The following is a 19,304-nucleotide window of genomic DNA, read 5'->3' as shown; positions in this document are numbered from 1 at the left end:
TGGCTGGAACACAGGTCTTATGGCTACAAATCCCACGTTTTTCCTTAACATTCCCAGACCCTCTACATTCATTAGTTTTCCTCATTCATTCCATTATTCAGTCAACAAACACATTTCAATTGAGGAGGAGATGGCAGACATTATCACGGAATTTCAGATCCAGAGGGCTTTAGGGGTCGATAGAGGGTAAAATGCATCCCTAACTGGTTCATAAGGGAGGGGAATCCAATACCTACCCCAGCTCTGCCTGGAGCTGCAGAGCGCCTGGAATACGGGCATTGGCCTCAACAGCGATTAATGCTGGGTCCAGTCTGGAGGAGGTGCGTTCCCAGGTGAGAGTCCTAACCCACCCTTAGACCTTACATCAGCAGGGAGGAGCCCTGGTGGAGCTGAAAGGCCTGGCTGTTCCTTCGTCCCTGTAAGTCCAACGGAGGACGGGCTCCAGCAGCCCAATGTGGCTGCTCTTCCCCCAATCCTTTGGGCAAAGTGCCCAAGGGTTCCAAAAAAGAGAAAAGACAGCCCCTCAGCAGGGCTGCAGGCAGTCCTGGGGAACCTCCCTCCAGGGGCTTCCGGGTGGGTTTTGAAGACGCTCTAATCAGGCCATTCATTCCTGATTAGATGCGCCAGGGCTCAGCCAGTACCTGCAAAGGCAGGAACCCAACCCCCCCCACCCCAGGAGTATCTGGATTCCCATCAGCCAACTCATTGGAAAGGTCCATAGGAGTCTCCTCGAGCTGGGTCTTCTGGCCGTTTCTAACGTCCCACCCTGCCTCGAGAGGACCCTCGCCTCAGGCAGCCGGAAGAGCTGGCCAGCTCCTTGCTGCTCCTCTGCTACTAATCAGAAGGGCAGGGAGCAGGAGTGAGGGAAGGAGCCCTCTCTGAACTTTGGCTTCCGAAATGAACCCAAGCAGCTGTTTCTGCCAGTGCCGATCTATGGCCCCCCTCCCCGTCCTGACCAGGGCCAGAGGATGTGGGTCCCACGATAAAAACAGAGCTGTCCTTGGTTGGCTGAAGGCCTACGCGGGCTTGTAGGTGAAGGTCCTGCCTGAGGAGGTGGGCACAAGGGGGAGGTGGAAGGAGCAGACCCTGGTCCAGGGCACAGAGCAAAAATCCTTAAGAAGACATCAATTTATCCCCTCTCTGGTCTTTCTGCCTTGATCCCCTTCACCCATTGAAAAATGTCCCTCCTAGTAATAACTGTGTGACTTGGATCTGTTGTGACAAGAGATATGCTGTTCTTCCTCTCCTTTCTGGGGTCCACTTTGAACCCAGGCTCTATGCGATTTCCTGAAATGGCCTCTTCTCGAGTTTCCCAGGAGACAATACGATAAGGTAGAAGGTGGATACCCTTAAGAATACAACCTGAATTCATCCTTTTGACCCATAACTTGCTCTCTGGGTGACCTCGGGCAAGTTTCTTGACATCTGTAGCCAGAATATCCACAGATGAGGCCTCTGGAAATCGCCGACTTCCAGTTAGGAGGAGAGGCAGAGAATGATGACTCCCTGTGACGAGTTGCTCTGAATTTCCTCTTGTTCCTTCCAAATCAACAGAAGTCCCTGTGTCTCCTGGGTGGTCTGATCCTGTCGGGTGGGGCGGCAGGAGGAGCTGGTAGAAAGGAAGCTTGTACCCCAGTGGAATCTTGCATGAGCCAGGGATGCTGAGCTCAGGTCAGAAGGGATGGCGAAAGCAAAAGGAAGCTTCACGGCAGAACAGGATGGATGTTCTTGGAGCAAAATCCAGCCCCTTCCCACGGCCTAGAGGGCCCTCAGGGATCTGCTCCCGTGCCTGCTCAGACCACGTTTCATGTCTGTTCCCAGCCACATCCTCGCCATTCTTTGAACACAGAAGCTTCCTTCCTCCCAAGGGCTTTCATACCTCCTCTTCTTTCTTTCTGGTACAGACTTCTGGGTCTTTCCCTAGCTGCCCACTTTTTATCATTCCAGCCTCAGTTCCAACGTCCCTTCCCTGGTCATCCTGTCCCCTCACTGCCCCTCCCGTGTCCCTCCTTATCATGTCACCTTGTTATTTTTTATTTACAGCATTACCATTATTTGAGATTATTGTCCTTTTCTATTTGTTTATTTATTGTCTGTTTTCCCTTCCTAGAATACATACTCCCCAAGGGCAGGGACTTCTGTCTGTTTTGCTTGCTGGAGCCTGGAATGGAGCCTGGCACATACTTGGTGCTCAATCAATACCTGTCGAATGAATGACTGAACGGCTCTTGATGAATGGACAGTGGCCCTTCTGGATTCAGTGTGGAAATGGAAGGAGTGTCAAACTGAAGACTGATCATAACTGTTGAATGTCACCTGATTTCAAAGCACTCCTACCTCCTTAGCCCTGGGGAGTGTTCGAAGCCCCAGGACGGAAGGTAGCCTGGAGCACACAGGAGGCCCATGGAAACATCCATTCCCGCTCCTGTCCTGCTAGGAGAAGACCAGGAGTGGAGCAGGATGGGCCAGGCAGGGAGTGGCTGGTGACTCCAGAGACAGCAGCCAGGGACAAAATAGAAGTCAGAGCCATGCTGGCAGCCTGACGAGGACTGCATTTCCAAGGGGCTGGGAGGGGGGCCAAGTCCAGGAGCTGGGAAGGAAGGCTGGCCCTGGGTGGTGCTTCCTAAGGGTGGGGTGGCCGCAGCCATCCTTGGCCCTGAAGCACATGCCTGGACAAGGGTGGGCGCTTAAGGGAAGAACTCAGCTCAACGCCACCAGCTTTCCCCCTTAGTCCCACCTCTCCCTGCTCGCAGCTGGAAAGTCCCAGTAAAACCAGTTTAGAGTGGAGGGATACATGGCCCTCTTAATGGCTCCTGATTCACTCACGCAGCGACATTTAGCTTTGCCCTGTTCTCTTTGTGGAAAAAACCCTGGGACTTGGGACCCGCCCCTTCCTGTTCTCAGCCTCCTGTTCCAGCCTGAACACTTGGAGATTTTCTCTGCATTAATTTCAGACGTTGTGTAAATATCGAACCTGGGATGTTGGAAAGGAGTGTCCTTCAGCCTAAATTTTCCATCAGGCACGAGCACCTTTCCTGGGGCAGGGATCCTGGGCCAAGAGCTGAGTTCCCTCCACTAGCTGCTGGCCGCCAAGCTGGCAGGACAGAGAGTTCCTTCTTGTAGGAGTTTGGGAAGGGGCTGGGGGACCCAGAGGGACTTCCCGGTGGCCTCCCTGGGTGGGAATTGAGCCTAAGTTTCAAAAATGATCTTCCGTAAAGGTTTTTGGAAGCCGAGGGTCCTGGTGGAAATGCCTGCTTGTCAGAAAGGGCCATCAGGGGTTTGGGGGTAAAGATGAATTTCTGAGCAAAGTAGACCGCCTGGTGCCTGGGATGCAGCTGAAAGGAAACGATGCCTCAAACTTTTGGGGCAGATGCTCAGGTCCTTGGATTTTAGTCCTGGGGTCTAGTCAAGAGTAAGAAAGGAGACGAGTTATTTGTAGTCAAACCTCATTCTTTGACCCTAGTTTGCACGTCCCGATTCCAGGACTGGGAAAGACTTCATAGAGAACACCCGCTTAGCTCCTCTTGGGTCCTGCTTCTCTTTGAGAGCCGACGGGAACTCGGGGCCTGGCTCCCAGAAGGTAACCTCTAAGTCCTTATTTACCCGCGGGCCTTGGACCATGCTGTAGAGTCTAACAGTGTGATTGATGGTGGCGGTCTCAGGTCACATGGCATCAACTTGACCTCTGGAGGTGCGGGAGACTAAGGTCAGCGGTGCAGGTGGTCAGTCATGTCTCTATGACCGACCCCCAGTAAACACTCTGGGTGGGCTTCCCTGGTTGGCAGTCTTCCGTGATGTTGTAACACATCGTGACTGGGAGGAGTAAGCGCTATCCGCATGACCCCTGGGAGAGGACAACCAGAAGCTGTGCCTGGTCTCCCTGGGACTCTGCCCTCTGTGCCTCTTCCCTTTGCTGATTTTTATCTGTATCCTTTTGCTGTAATAAACCATAACTGTGAGTAGAACAGCTTTGCTAACTTCTACGAGTCCTTCTAGCAAATTGCTGAACCCGTGGGTGGTCTTGGGGACCTCTTGAGACTGCCCCTCTCCTGCTCCATCCTCCGCCCAGGAGAGCTCGGTACGGGCTGAGTGGACAGTGGACAAGACCTCTTCACCCTGTGGCCATCCTTCAGCGACACTACTTCCCCTTCTTGGGGCGTGCACTCTGAAGAGCGGAGCGTTCTTTTTTGGGCCTCACGTGGGAGGAATAATTGCCTTTGATCCGGGAAAGTTCCCAGCACTTCTTGGCTTTCCTCATTTCCTCCTCTCCTCTGTCAAACTCCCGTCACATGGAAAACTCTGTAGTAGGTGCCCAGGGGATCCAAGGATGGACCCATGTGAGTCCGCCCTGGGGCTCACTGTGTGGGATGGCAGACAAGAGCTGTGAATAAATCCTACAGCACAAGAGGGAGGGCCTCTCTCGGTGAGAGGGTTCCAGGAGCTGAGAGGATGCAGAAGTCACTCCTGTTTGGGGGACCTGGGAGAGATTTGAAGGAGAGGTGGCATTTGAGCTGAGCCATGACCAACAGGAACACCATTCAGGGCATGCAGAGTTAGGAGCAGGGCATTCCAGGAGGAAGGGATCACATGAACAAAGGCATGGAGAAAGGAGAAGACCCAGCCGGCGTAGGATAAATAAAGTGAGAAACAAAGCTGGGCCAGATTCTGACGTGCTCCATGGCTGGGCTCAGGAGTGTGGCTTCATTCTGTAGGTGATGGTGGTTCTCGGGGATTCAGGGAATGACCTGGTCTGAGGTGTGCATCAGGAGGACACTGCATGCTCTGCTATCCCTGCCAGTGCACCCCTCCCCCTGGTGCCCCATTCCCATTGAGTTCACCCTCCTCCATCACAGCAGGAGCACGTCACCTGCATCATTTGTCTGCCTCTGCAAGGAGACCGCGCCCACTGGGATGGACATTAGGCTTGTCCATCCTCAGGTGTCTCTTATCCATGAGCACCTGTCACAACCACTTCCTCTAAAAATTACCCTGTATTGAAACTGGCATCCCATGCCAGCATGTCGCCCGGCGGCAGTGTGAAAGGTGCATCATCTCGTTTAATGCTCAAAATCGTCGTGGGAGGTGGGCATCCCTGTAGTCCCAGTTCAGAACGGAGGAGACAGAGGCTCGGAGCGGGCGACTGACTTACCTCACACCCCAGGGCCAGGGAGTGCAGGGCCAGAATTCAAACCCGGGTCAGTGTAACTCCAGAAGCAGTGCTCCCCGCCAGCTCCCTGCTTCCCAGGCACATGCCAGGAACGAGGATAGGTGCTGAGGAGGGAGCCCGTCAGGAGCATGCTCTCATCATCCAAAGGCCTTTGACACTCTGTGGCCCCAGCTTTAAAGACTGGATTCAATCAATAGACACTTGTGCGCCTGCTCCAGAAGGGCTCTTTACGCACATGGGGTTCAGTTTCAAAGCTTGGCTCAAAGCACCAACACACCTCGGGGCTGCACAAGAAGGCCCCAAATCTAAAGAGCCTGCTCTATGAACCCCTCAAAGACCACCTCTGACTCTCGACTTGTCCCAGAACAGACAAAGAAGAGCTGCAAACACGGATATGATATGATATCGCCTCCCCTCACTTTGTTCCTCCCTTTCCAGCTGTCTCTGGCATGTCCCCAGTTCTCTGCCAGCCTTGCCTGGCTGTGAGACTGTCCCCTGCAAGGCTGTCAGGATTACAGTCCCTAATAGCCACGCCACAGGAGGCCAGAGCAGCCGCCTTCTCGAAAACACCTTCCAGGAACTCGTGCTGTCTGCTGCCTCCCAGCTCCTCCCAGTCAGTGTTTCTTGAATGACATTGTCCTCACAAGAAAGCTACCTTGCCTTTTTCAAAAAATTGAGGCTTTGAAAAAATTGCAGTAAAACAGATATCACATACAATTTACCATCAACTATTTTTAAGTCGATATATTTTACAGTTCAGTTGCATGAAATACAGTCCTATAATTGTGCAAGCATCGCCACCATCCATCTCCAGAACTCTTTCCATCTTGCAAAACCGAAACTCTGCACCCATTAAATGACAACTCTCCATTCCCTTCCCCCAGCGTCTGGCAACCACCCCTCTACTTTCCGTCTCTATGAGTTGGACTACCATCTTTCCTTTGGAGGAGGAAAATCAATATCCCCGTCTGACACAGTGTCTAGAGATCTTTCTGTGCCATTCCAGTTGGACAGGCTCTATTCTTTTCTGGAGTTCTTTACATCTCCAAGGAAGCCTTCAGCTTCCTTGGCCCTCCCGGGAACCACACTGCTGTCAGCATCCTGGGACGCCTTCGCACACCCCACAGAGGAGCGGCATCTCCATGAGCTTGGGCTCTAAAGCCACACACAAGACACAAACCAGGGAGCATCAAAATTTCCGCTGAAAATCTCTTAGGAAGATGCCATGTAGGAGACCCCCACGATCTCTCCCAATGAGTCCAACACAATCATCTTTCTTCCATTCCTGGGTCAAACTATTGTTTCTGTATCTGAGCAGCAGATGAATGATTGGCTTGTCAGGAGGGCCATGTTGTACGAGAAATATGTATCATTAAACACTAGACGCATGCGCAGTGCCTCAAGATGCTCACACTATGAGGGTAACAAGGGAACTGAGGCCAACTCTGGGAGCAGCAAATTCGAGTCTCTTGTCCCTGGTTGCCTGGGGACACACCCCTGTCAGGGAGAGAGCCTGCAGAGCTTCTCTCGAAAGCATGCTCTCTCTCCAGCGACCGCCGTGCACTGTAGCTGAGCCTCAAACCCATTGGAGCCGCGTGGGGACAGCTGTGTCGATTTTGCTTGACGGACAAGTTCACCCACAGCTGCGCCATCAGCAGCAGCGCTGGGGCCACGGCCCCGGGCCCTCTGCATGGTGCTGTGTTCCCCCTGCACACACCACTCTCCCTCCCAGATTGCGGGCTCTCCTTGAGGGTGGGCAAAGCTCTTTATTCCTCCTCTCTTATTCCCTACGTGTCCACTAGAGAGCCTGGCACACAGAATGTTCGAATTATGGAAAACTGCTTAGCCACTTGGAAATACGTCCCTGCTATATCATTAAGCACAAAAAGCAAATTGCAAAATAATATGTAGAATGAAATTCCAATCCATTTTTTTGTCTATCTATTCACAGAAAAAAAAGAGAAAGATAGAAATTTAACTCTGGTTATATTTGGGTGGTAATTTTATAGGAGATTTTTAGTTTTTCTACTTTGAGTGTTTACATTTCCTAAACTTTCTATGATGTCCTTTATTATTTTTCAAAAGCAAAATGTTTCTAAAAATAAAGAAAAATCTTATATCCTTTAAAAAAAATCTACATTCAAGACAATCACAGAAGAAAATAAACTTCAGCCCTGGCAGGCCATTAGGAGAACTGGAGTTTGTGTGTCAAAGTCAACAGGCTCCCCAGAGACCAAGGTGACAGCCAGTAGGGAGAGGAGGTGGGGAGAGGTCTGTCTCAGCTGAGAAGGGAGGAGACAGAAGGTTCTCTATGTGTTAAAAGTCTTGGGAATCTGCTGAGAAACCGATTTTTCTGCTGTCACAGTTCGTGTTCAACAAACTCTGGGCCTGAGGTCTTTCGGGCTCGTGGGTCTGAGCCAAGGGATCCCCATGAAGTCTATGGGCACGGCATGCAGGAACAAACAGGGCTTCACACATCCTGCCTGAAGATGGGCCCCAGATGGGTTCCAGGACTTGAACTCATGACTGATATCCAGCTAGACGTCAGGGTCCAGTCTGAGAAATTGGCCTTCTCTCCGGGCATAGTGCATGAAACAGCCAGGAAATCACGAACTTTGGAATCAGACAGTCGTGAGTTCAAGTCCTGGCCCTACCACTTACCAGCTATGCCTCAGTTTCACCATCTATTAAATAGGGATAAGTAGACTACTTCATAGAGCTTTCTGCTGACTCAGCGTGAAGTGCGTGCACGTGGGCAGGGTCGTGCGAGGGCATTCATATCCTTTCTACCAACTTGCCCCATCTCTGGTTAGCATAAAAGCACTGACCTATTGGAGAACACCTCATTTATTTAACCTGTCTCCCCTGAAAGAGCTTCCTTTACAACCTACAGATAAGGCACGGCTCTAAAACATAGTAGCAAGTCAATACAGGGTGTTACGGGCTATATTGTGTCCCTCCCCCAAAAAAGATACGTTGACACCCTAACCCCCAATACCTGTGAATGTGACCTTATCTGGCAATAACGTCTTTGCAAATGTAATCAAGCTAAGATGAGGTCATTAGGATGGGCCCTCAATTCAACATGACTGGTGTCCTTATAAGAGGGGAAGACGGCCATATGCAAACACAGACGCACGGGGAGACGGTCAATGATGGTGGAGGCAGAGGTCGGAGTGATGCAGCTGCCAGCCAAGGACTGATGGCCATCACCAGAAGCTAAGAAGAGGCTAAGAAGTTTCCAGAGGGAGCATGGCCCTGCTGAGATCTTGATTTTGGACTTCTGGCCTCTACAACCATGGGTAATAAATTTCTGTCACTTTAACCCACCTGGTTTGTGGTACTTTGTTATGGTGGCCCCAGAAAACGCATACAAAGGGTGACTTTTTATTATAATACTATTACTAATAAAAAAGCTTCTAAAACAAGGAGATTCCCCAATCTCCCTTGGTAGCCAAACTCAAGATCACTTGGATTTCTTTAGACAATTACTTCTTCTGTCTAATCTAAATCTCTGCTTCTGCCTTTCTTTCCTTAGTGGAGACATTTCACGTCTTGGGGTTGTTCTTGATGGGCTTTTCTAGATCTTTCTCATCTGCCTTCTGCTTTGAATCCAATCTCTGTGATTTTCTTTGCTGGGCTCCTTGACCCTCATGCCGTCCTTAGGCCTTCCCATCTCCCCTCTGTTCCCTCTGATTGACAGCGCGGGCTCGCTGCATTTCTAGGGAACCAGGAAAACGGAGAAACATACCCCAGATCCTGGCCTGGAGTCTGTCTTTTATTAAGAAAAACCCAGAAGCAAAAGTTTCTTTGAGGTTTCTGGCCCACCCAGACTCAGAACATCTTTTCTTCTGGGGGCCACACAGGACCAAGGAAGACTGAAGTTTCCGTGGGAGGCACAACCGAGTCTGTTCAGGTGCTTTAACTTGCTCAGAACCACAGAAGGTTCTCCTGGGACATTTAGATTTCCTCATTCTCCAGTCCCAGGAGAGGAGGACAGGGGTGGGGGGGGGGGGGGGGCTCAATGAGGCCAGAGGCAGTTCCCAGCCCCTCCCTCCCCAGCATGCCTCCTGAAAGCACGGCCATGCTGGCTAGTACTCAGAACACCTGAACAGGAATTTCTCGCTGATCCATCCTTGTGGCTGTGGGGCGGTCCCAAGGGACGGCTGAAGAAGTAGGGGACAGTCAGGGCTAACGTGTGAAGCTGCAAAGGCTGTGCCCTGTACAACTTCAGGGGGCACCCTATACGCGGGCCACCATGGAATGGCACCCCTGGGATTATGCAGTGGGGCCTCTGACACAACAGGGCTTGCGACAGTTATCAGGTTTGTCGGGAGATCTCCCCCATGACCCAGCGATCTCTTTTTATCCTCCCAACAAACTTATGAGGTGAGAGTCATTATACCCAATTTACAGATAGGGAAACTGAGGCACATCACTCTGGCAAGGTCACACTGCTGATGAATTGGCCAAACTGGGCCTGGATTCCTTCTACCTGACTCCACTCCTGGAGGACAATGGCCTGATGGATTCTTTTGGGAGTCCAAGGGCTAGATGTCATCAGGAAGGGAGCTGGGGAAAAAATGTAGAGACAATGTGCTAGACTCCATCACCAAAGAAAGACGAGATGGAGCTGGAGCTTCAGGGAAGGCCCACAGTGGGCGGAGCTGGAGAGGACGGGCGTAGATGGGAGCCGGAGGGGAAAAGTTATTCAGTGTGGACGGTGCAGGCTGAGAAGGGCTCCCCATCGAGGGCTTCAGAACCCTGAAGCCTGAGCTGTGTGAGTCCAGGAAAACCATGTCCTGTTCTCTATCCTATCCCTGGTGCCTAGCCTGCTTCCTACCACGTCATGGGGGCGCTGGGACCCTGCACCTTGAAAGAGGGCAAGGCAATGAGATGAAAGATGGCCCAATCATGGCCCGTGGCCTAGTGTTAGGACTTGAGGCTCCAGAGGTGGTCAAACCTACAAATATAAATTTATTCTTAAAAGCAGCTGCTCCCCCAAGATGTTCGAGTCATTGTGAACTTCCAAGGGAAGGTGGGTAGGGGAGGGGCGCTGGCACATAGAGAATAACCATTCCTTCCTTAGCTGGGTCATCCATGCCTCCCATCGGCAGCAGAACATGAGCAGGCCTGGATGGTGGCCATTCCGACTGTCCAGCGTCCCCGAGCCACGGCCAGGGTGCCATGGGGCGGCTGAGGTGGCCAGGACAGGTGGGGACTGTTCCTACACAGCTGCCCAGTTCAGCAGATGGAGGCTTGTGAGTTGGGAAATTTGGGTCTAGTTCCAGCCCTGACACCCCCCAGTGCCACACCCCTAGGCAGGACATACTGTTTTCTAGGTCCCAGTTTTCTTGTCTATGACTAGAGCAGAGTGCACTATATCAGTGGCTGTCCAAAGACGTAAGACTGGAGTTACTCTGATAGAATCTGACACACGGAACCCCCAAATCACTGCCTCTCTCGACTCACCTCTGTGGTCCCTGCGGGATGTCACAAACCACGCCCCCCCGCCCCCACTCCCTGCAACATGGTTTGAAAAGCACTAGAATGAAGTCATTAGTCAGCTCAACAACTTTTAGCCGGCACCTTCTGTGCGCCAAGCATTTTCTAGGTGCTGGAGATACGGGGTGACCACAGACAGAGCTCCCGTCCCAGGCGGCTTCAATCCTCCGTGGGGCTGGGAGGAGGCAGACCACCACCAAGGGAACCAACCAACCAGACCCTTTAAGGGAGTGATCAGCCACAAAGAAATGCAACCCAGGGCCGCTAGTGGGTGGGGGGGGGGGGGGGGGGGTTCATCTTCTTTAAATTGGGTGGTCAAGAAAGGCCTCACAGAGGAGGTGCAATCTGAACCTGAATGTCCAGAATGAGACAGCCGGACAAAGCCACGTGGGAAGAGCATCCAGCAGGGGAGGCTGCAAGGGCAAAGGCCCTGAGGCAGGAAGGAGGTGGGAGCCAGGGGCCGAGAGTGGTGAGTGAGGGGACAGGGAATCTGGAGGATTGGGGGGGGGGGGGGGGGGCGGGGACTAGCTCCTGAGGGCCTGCGGGCCAAGGAAGGGGACTGGGCTTTATTCTAAGTGTGAAAGGGGTGAGAAGGGACAGGCGCATAACCTCGGGTGACTGCTGCTCGTCTCAGGGTGGGCCAATCCACACAACACCCGCAGAGACGAAGGAGGGGCGGGACTAGTCACCATTTTCCAGCCGCTGAACGTCGCGGGAGCCTTACCTGATGTACACCAGCGCCTTGCGGACCCCACTGTGCATGAGCCCTGGAGCCCCTGAGGCCCTGAGACTGCAGAGGGAGCTCCCACGGGGAAGCGAGATGGGAGGGTCCAGCAGGGGCGGGGCACTGGGAGGCTCTAACCCAGCGCTGGACCTTCGCGGGCTAACAAAACCACTCCCGCCGCCAAGCCGGCCGTCCAGAGCACCGCTGTCCTGGGGAATGGGGTGAAGCCATCTAAGCACTCAGGTGCCCCCGCACCACGCGCCCTCTCCGCGAACACACTAACAGAGCGAGTGACAGCAGACGCCCCCACGGGCTGGCTTTAGGAAGCGTGGGAATCCCAGAATGAGGCTGGTGCGCCAAGGGGAGTTAAGGGCTCAGGGGAGGGGCTGAAGAAGGCCTCTGGCCGGGCTGTGTGGGGCTGGGGTGGGGCTGGCGCCCCGGGATGGAGCGGTGAGGACCGGGGCGGACAGAGACCTGCACGTGGATGGGCCGGCGCTTCTCCGCTCAGCTGCAGGGGCGCGATCACCACGCGGGGGCGCTATTCACAGAGCGGCCCCGCAAGTAGGGCGCACAGGGTCGGGCCCGCGGCCCACACCGGGGTCGGGGGTCGGGGGCAGCCAGGCCTGGATGGAGACCACGTCCAGAGGCAAGACTCAGCTGAGGAGCTGGGGCCTCGCCTCCTAGTCAACCACCCTGAGTCCCTGAGGGCTCCACCTTTCTCCCCATTTTTTTTTTTTTAAATCCAGAAAACAGCGGAACTAAAATGAGCGCCCCCCAGGCTCACCTTCCAAAGGAAGGGGGCAGGCAGGAGGTGGAAAGGAGAGGTTGGGCCCAGCCTTGCCGTGAGGGCTGGCTCGTGCAGTGGCTGCATTTGAGACAGGATTTGAAGCCCTAACTGGTGGGGTCTCCTCTTTCCTGGGCTGCCCCCCCACGGCCCTGACGCAGCCGCCTCATTCCTGCTGCAGGATCAGAGCTGGCTGATCTGCCTAGGTCAGCATCTCCACAGGCTGGAGTCCTTGCTACATCTCTGAGTCATCGTCCAATCCAGGTGTTCCCCTGAGCCATCTGGATAAGCAGATCAAAGTGAGGGGCTTGGTGGTGGGAGGAGGGGAGCCCCCAATGGGGGAGGGAAGTAGCAGGGGAGGTCAAGCCAAGGTCCAGGCTTCACTGAGGAAAATGCCCCTATGGACGGCCCAGGGTGGTGGCCAGGACAAGGAATCCCAGGTGTTCTGAGGGAGATGGGAGCCCGAGCTCCCCCTTGCCTTGGACATTTCTCTTACAAAGGAACCAGCAAGGACGCTGGAGGGACCGAGCCAGAGGGTGGCTCAAGGGTGGACAACGGGTGGCTCCAGGACAAAATCTGTCCACAGTCGGGTTCGGAGGGGGTGGCACAGTGTTTCTGTGATCTGGCACCTCCTTCTACCGGTTTGGACGTGACATGGGGTGTGTGTGGGGAGTCAGCAGCCCCTCGAAGCCGTGGCTCTGGAATAGCAGCCTGTGTCCCAGTCCAGGTGCCCTCGCCTCTCTGGGACTCGGTCTCCACATCTGCATAATGAAGGCGGTGGGGGATTTAGATGTCTCCTAGGTCCCTTTCTGATCTAATGCTTCATGACTGTAAGGAATCGACGCTCAGGGAAGCTTGGTGATTTCCCAAATCCAGCCCTTCGGCTGTTGACTTCAGTTTGGCCTTAATTTATTGTAACTTCAGCTCCATGTGGCCGAGCAACAGCCCTGTTCCACAGATAGGACAATGGAGGGGTTCAGCCATGCGCCTGCTCTGAGCTGGTCTCTGGGCTCCTGATCCTGATTTGGTGCTCCTTCCAGCAGCTTGGTCTTCCCTGTTCTCTGGGCTCACTGGCACCTCCCCCTCGGCCCGGGATCCCGCCTGGGGCTGGCACAGCTCAGCTGCTGTGACTCCAGTGCCCTGTAGAGGGCGCGGTTGTCTGGTGCTGTGACCCGAGCCTGGCTCACACCGAACACTAAGTCCTGGCTTCCTCGGGCTTGCTCCGGACAGGCAAGTGGCAAAGCAGACAGCCCATCTGGGGGTTGCTGGTACTCTCCTTGTCAGGAATTGAAAGGAATTTATAATGCGATGGTCCATTCACTCATTCATTCATTCCACCAGCCTGTCTTGTGTGTGCCCGGCAGTGGATTAGGTACCGTGCACACCAGCTAGAAAGATTCCTGCTTAGGCTTCACAGGCGCCCCCCACCAGGCACCTTCCTGGACCCGTGAGGGCAGGCCTTAGTATCTCCATTTTACAGATAAGGAACCTGAGGCTCAGAGAGGTGAAGCAATTTCCCCAGGTCACACAGCCAGTCTGTGCCCAGTTCATTTGGCTCCAAGTCCAGTGCTCCTCCCGACTGCATACACCAGAGGATGCACACAGCTGGCTCTCACCGGAGCAAACCCTTCTCGACTCTTCTGTCCCTTGCTGGGAGCTGTGCCTGTGGGGAGGTGCTGACCTGCACCCCACCCCTCAAGCAGAAGGCATCACTGTGGCAACCGTGCCCCAAACAGCAACCTTCTTTGGCCTCATGGTCACATGGCCACACCTGCTGATGCTGTAATTTTCCATAGCAGGACCTTGGAAAACCTCAAAGATAATAATACCAGCCGCGACGTTACTGTAGCTCTATTTTGTGCCAGCTCCTGTATTTACTTTATCCTGAGCTCTCTCAGCGGGCCCACAAGCCCCATTTCACAGATGCAGAAACTGAGGCTCAGAGAGGGTAAGTGACCTGCCCAAGAGCACAGCGGGGATTTCACCCTCGATCTGGGCTGCCCAAGTTTCAAGTCCTTTCCATTTCATCACTGTGGGCCTGGCTTTTTTTTTTTTTTTTTTCCATTCGTTGTCTGCTCTTCACAGCCTGCCAAACCCTCTCTTCTTGCCCGCCCACCCCTAGCCTTCCTGCTGTTGCCCACAGTTGGGCCTGGGCCGGCCCAGTGACTAAATGAAGGTCTGGAGCAGGGTTTCTCAATCTCGGCACTAGTGACATTTCGGACTGGATAATTCTCTACTGTCAGGGGAAGGAGCTGCCCTGTGCACTGTAAGAGGTTTAGCAGCATCCGTGGTCTCTACCCACTAGATGCCACTAGTATCACCCCTCTCCCATGGTGACAACAAAAAAGATCCCCAGACATGGCCAAATGTTCCCCGGGGGGCCAAACAGCTCCCCGGCTGAGAACCACCACTTTATAGAAATGAGGGGTCAGGGCCAAGTGGATGAGAGCCCGTCCTCCCCGTTCGACCACGAGCGGCTGGAGCGCAGGAGGAGTGAACTGTTCTGTTCACTGCTGTGTGATGCACACCTAGTACAGTGCCTGGCATGTAGCAAGGGCTGCTGAAAGAAGAATGAATGAATGAATGAATGGTTTCCATGGATGTGGAATGTTTCAGGATGAGGGCCTGGAGGCCTAGGTTCTGGTCCAGATCCTTGCTGACCTGTTCTGGACTGGCCTGGGGCACGCATCTGCCCCTCTCCGGGCCCCCGTCCTCTTCGCCATCCCTTAAATGAGGGTCATCACAGGCAATGAAGGAAGTGCATCTCAGAGGCCCCGGCCGGGGGCCAAGGGGGGCCAGGGGGGGCCAGGCTGGATGCGGCAGATCTGCCCCGTCTTGAGTCTCCCTCCTACCCTCACCCCTCACATCAAATCAATTCCGGAGAGACAGGCAAGCACCCCCCTCCCACCGGCCCCTCTGCAGGAGGAGGGGTGTGTCTTAAAAGGAAAAACACGTAACCTCAACGGTAACCAAATGCGCAGACCGCGGTGCTGAGCATCACACTCCCAAATCCACTATTCATGAGGGCAACAAACAGCTTCTTCAGGACGCACTGTGAGGCCATTGAGAGCCAGAAACATCCTCTCACACGCCCAGGCCAGCCCGCAGGGCCCGCCCTCCCAGCACACACACACGCACACACACACAATACGCCCCACACACATACTCAGCCGCTTACAAGGAGGTTCTGAGTTTTTAAAAGTAAACTCTACCGTTTCCGTTCTTGCCCTGGATTCAACTTTCGAAAAAAGGAACCGTTTTAACTGTTTTCCCTACCAATTCCCCCTCTCTCTGGTCCTCTCTTTGCCTCACTCCTACTCCCGTCTCTAACCCTAGCTTTGCCCTACACCCCAGTGGGTCCTTCTCCGCGGTCTCCCTGGGATGGGGGTGTCCTGTCGAGTCTGGGGGAAGGACAGCAGCCACTCCCAGGCAAGATGCACAGAGACAGCTCTCACTTCGACCCATCAAACACGGCTTTCTTAAGGAAGGAGGGTGGCAATGAAGCTCCCAGCATGGCTCAGAGCATGGCCAAGAGGTTGGCCTGGTGACAGCAGGAGAGCACAGCTACTGTTTCAAGACGTGTTCCCACCCACAGACCCCCTTTCCCAGGGCACGCCTGGGCCCCGTCCCCTCGCTGCTCCACTTGCAAGCAGGCCTGTCCTCCTTGCCTTGCCTTCCCTCTGAGTCTGGGTCCTCTTCCTCGAGCTTGCCTCTCAGTCCCTCTCCCAGCCTCCACTCCTCGCTGCCTCTGCTCCCAAGACGCTTGGGGGTCCAGTTTAAATGTTAAGACAGGGGCAGAAAAGACGCCCCAGCACCTGCCAGCTGGAGCCAAGAGGCAGGGATTTCTCCGAGACAGAAACCTCTTCGGGATCAGCGTCTTCCAAACTTTTTCCACTACAACCCGTGATAAGAAATACATTATACAAATATCAAGTTCGTGTATATACATCTATATTATAAACACATACACACATACTTCTATAAGACCGCAAATTATGTAACAGAAATAAAAGTTTCCAGAAACAACACTTACCTTTACTATATGGGAGGCTCTATGAGATTATTCTTTGCTATGTCCTTAAACCCCCACTAAATCGGTCTCACGACCTGGAGTTGGACAAATCCTGCGCTGGGTGTTCCCGCGGGAGCAGACCGAAAGTGACACCAGGGACCGAGGGCTTCCCCTGGCCCCGCTGAGGTCGTCCTCGTGCCCAACAAGAAGGGCTGTGGGAGGGACCAGGTTGTGGAAGGTGTCGTTAAAAGAATCCACACCAAAGGTGGGGACAGTCTTTGACTAAGACAGAATACTCTGTTAGTCCTGTCCTGAACTTAACGGTTTGTGACTCCGAGGGGGCCTAGAAACTGTGAGAGGAGAGGAATAAAGGTTTGTGGTGCCTGCTGAGAACCAGGCAAAGCACCCACATTACGTCTTTTAATCCTCACAAAAACCCGCTCCTGGAGGTTTTCCTCCGCCTCTTAGAGAACGGGAAACTGAGTCCCAGGGAAGTGAGTAACCTCATCAGTCATGTAGCTGGTCAGTGGCTGAGCTGGGATTTGAACTCAGGTCTGCCCAGCCCGGGGGTGGGGGGCTACCTACCCTGACGGCTCTCCCTACCATTTCAGGAGGTGAGCGCTCCCTCGGAGCTCCCTCTCTGACCGAGGTGCCTGACAGGTCATTCTGGGCGTGTGAGGTTGGAGAATGCCCCATCCCAGCAGGCAGGGAGCAGGCTGCCTGGGAGGGGGCTGTGTGTGAGGGGGTGAGCGGGGGCAACATGTGTGCATGCATGTGAGGAGGAGCGTGGGGTCAGGCCTGGCTCACACCAGACAGCGTGGGATCTCACCGCTCAAGCACACAGACTCCCCCCAAATAAGTAATAATACAGCCATTGTTTTCCCTTCTGGATTCTTTCCTCTTATATTGACCAGAGGGCTTTCAAATAATAAAGAGAGAATCCCGATGCAAGTATGATTTTCATCGAAAATTCTAGGAAAAGAAAAACTTCGACTTAATATTAAATTAATAATGCTAATAATACTATCAAACAGTTATTGAGGGCCCACTACAGGCCAGCACTGAGCGCAGAGCCTGTCACCTAGGTGGCGCTCAGTAGATACTGGAGAATGAATGAACATATCAGGTTTCGCGCTAGAAACTGCACAGAAATACATCTAAATTAAATCCAACTCGATGTAACCTGAGGAACGCCAGCATTTCTCCGAGAGATAGTTCCCTCCTTTTGATAAGTCCTTCATCCCAAACTTTTTAAATTGGAGGGGTCTTTTGCTCTTTCTTTCATTGCCTTCCATTCCTGGGCAGTCTCTTTCGGCTCAGTGATTAACAGGCCAACACTCCTCCATCGATAGCCTCCTGAACCGCCTTGCCCAGGGGCACAGATAATCTGAATGCCCCCTCTCTTTGCAACCCAGAAGGCAAGCAAGAGGGAAAAGGATTAGAGCCCAGACTTGCGAACTTTTAAATCAGGACTAGCGATTGACTATGGCCTCAGACAACCTGGATTCTAGTCCAGCACGACCTTTAGAAAAGTCATTGCATCTTTCTGGGTCTGCTTTCTCTCATCGTGAGATGACATGAGTGTGTTTCCAGGGTCCAGGGTTCCCCCAAGCTGTCAGATGCCCAGCCACTGCAGCACCAGGACCTGCCACACCACACTAACCCAATTCAGCTCTGCATCTTCCCCCTTTTCCTTCTGGCAGTCACCCCCACAGAAGTGGAATGTACGCATCAATCAAAATAGTGGTGAAGCTCTAGAACGGTCCCATTAGAACCCTGCTTGCCACCGCAAAGAAGAGAACGATGGAAAAGCTTGGGTTGGATCGTGTCTCCCAACGAGAGACGGCCCCCACGCCCACAGCTTGCTCTGGCCTAGAATGTGGGTTCCTTTGACATGGACACCCACCCACCCAGCCCCAGGGTCAGAAAGGGCTCCTGCTCCACCATCATTCGCTTCATCTGCAGAAGAAGCCAGAGACGACTGCCCGTGGCCACGTGTCCTCCTCTCCCCTCCTCTTCCTTGAGAAATGGCCCACTTGGTGGCATGTTCGGAAAGCTGCTGTTGTCGCCTTTGCTGCTCAGTAGCCCTGTCCCAGATTCTACCAGTTCCTCCCGGCTTATCCCTGTGGCTCCTGGAGTTGGCCAAGTGGCCAAGGAAGGGGGACCAATGGGTTCTCCCAGCCTCTGCTTAGGCACCTGCTGCGTACCTGACACCCTACCCATGTCATTTCATTTATTCCCCAGTGACTCGGCCAAGGAGGCCTCCTCCTTCCCAACTGGTAGAGGGCAGGCCGAGGCTCAGGAAGGCCAGCAACTCCTCTAGCTCAGAAGTAGCCCAGCAGGATTTGGACCCACATGTCCGCGACTCTAAAGCTGCTATTCTGTCCACTATGGCTCCTCCCAGACCCTAGGTCTTGAAAACGGGCGGCAGTTTGGAGCAAAGTCTCGTTTGTTCTCTACTCCTTAATTCTGGGGCACCGGGAGACATGAACCCTTCGTCACATGCTCTTTTGCCCCATTCACTCTGACTCCACCGCAGCCAGAAAGTTTGCTCAACTCCACTGTGGCCGCAGCTGGTGGATGTCGGGGGCGCCCAGCACACACCTCCCCGCGGGGAGACCGAGGCAGCGCAGCCCCTGGCACAGAGGGAGGTGGCCACAGCACCGCTCCCGGCTCGCCTGGCGCCCCGGGGGGGGAAGGCGACAGTTACCTTGAAGAGTTGGACTCCGTTCTCCAAGAACTTCAGTCCCATACACCTGGAGCGGCAGCCGGGGGCTCGTGGGGCCGGGAGGCCCGGGTCTCGCTGCGCAGCTGGGGAGACGCTCTGCGCGGGCGCGGCGCACCCCTCCTCCTGCCGGCGTCCTGTCCGCAGGTCCCCTAGGTCGGTGGCCGCAGCGGCCGCGTCTGGGTTGCAGAGTCCCGGCTGGCCGAGTGAAGGGACAGTGAAAGGTGCCCGGAGCCCCCTGGCCCCCGGGTCAGACGCCGGCCGGCGAGGGTGCGGAGAGAGAGACCTTGAGCAGCGCCGCGCGCGTCTTCAGCTCTGCGAGCCCCCTCTGGAGCGGCGGGAAGGTAGGTGGGCGGGCGGGCGGGCGGGCATGGCGCGCGGTGACAC

The 19,304-nt window shown here is 54.2% G+C and overlaps 1 protein-coding gene across 1 annotated transcript in view; it reads right to left on the bottom strand.

Moving 5' to 3' along the window:
* The window catches only part of ACAN (aggrecan), a 63,614-nt gene extending 44,591 nt beyond the window's left edge, over positions 1-19,023 (bottom strand). Inside the window, exon 1 of the mRNA XM_046652777.1 lies at positions 18,903-19,023. The gene's annotated coding sequence lies outside the window, so the exon portion shown is untranslated. The remainder of the gene's footprint in view (positions 1-18,902) is intronic.
* Positions 19,024-19,304: the final 281 nt, after the last annotated feature.

The sequence above is a fragment of the Equus quagga genome, chromosome 2 (genome assembly GCF_021613505.1).
Source record: "Equus quagga isolate Etosha38 chromosome 2, UCLA_HA_Equagga_1.0, whole genome shotgun sequence".
NCBI classification, from domain to species: domain Eukaryota; kingdom Metazoa; phylum Chordata; class Mammalia; order Perissodactyla; family Equidae; genus Equus; species Equus quagga.
The sequence above is the reverse complement of the archived record's forward strand: the minus strand, read 5'-3'. Positions and strand labels throughout refer to the sequence as shown.